The following is a 258-nucleotide window of genomic DNA, read 5'->3' on the forward strand; positions in this document are numbered from 1 at the left end:
ATCCATCCATCCATCCATCCATCCATCCATCCATCCATCCATCCTCCGCTTGTTTCAAAGTCAGGTCTCAGGAGCAGCAGCTTGAGCAGGGAGGCCCAGACATCTTTTCCCACAGCCACCTCTTCCAGCTCTTCTGGGAGGACTAAAATGTTCACAAGTCAACTGAGAGGCGTAGTCTCTCCAGTGTGTCCTGGGTCTTCCCCGAGGTCTCCTCCCAGTCAGACATGCCTGAAGCACCTCCCTAGGGAGGCGCCCAGG

Source organism: Nematolebias whitei, chromosome 22, assembly GCF_014905685.2.
Source record: "Nematolebias whitei isolate Nwh7 chromosome 22, NemWhi1, whole genome shotgun sequence".
NCBI classification, from domain to species: Eukaryota; Metazoa; Chordata; class Actinopteri; order Cyprinodontiformes; family Rivulidae; genus Nematolebias; species Nematolebias whitei.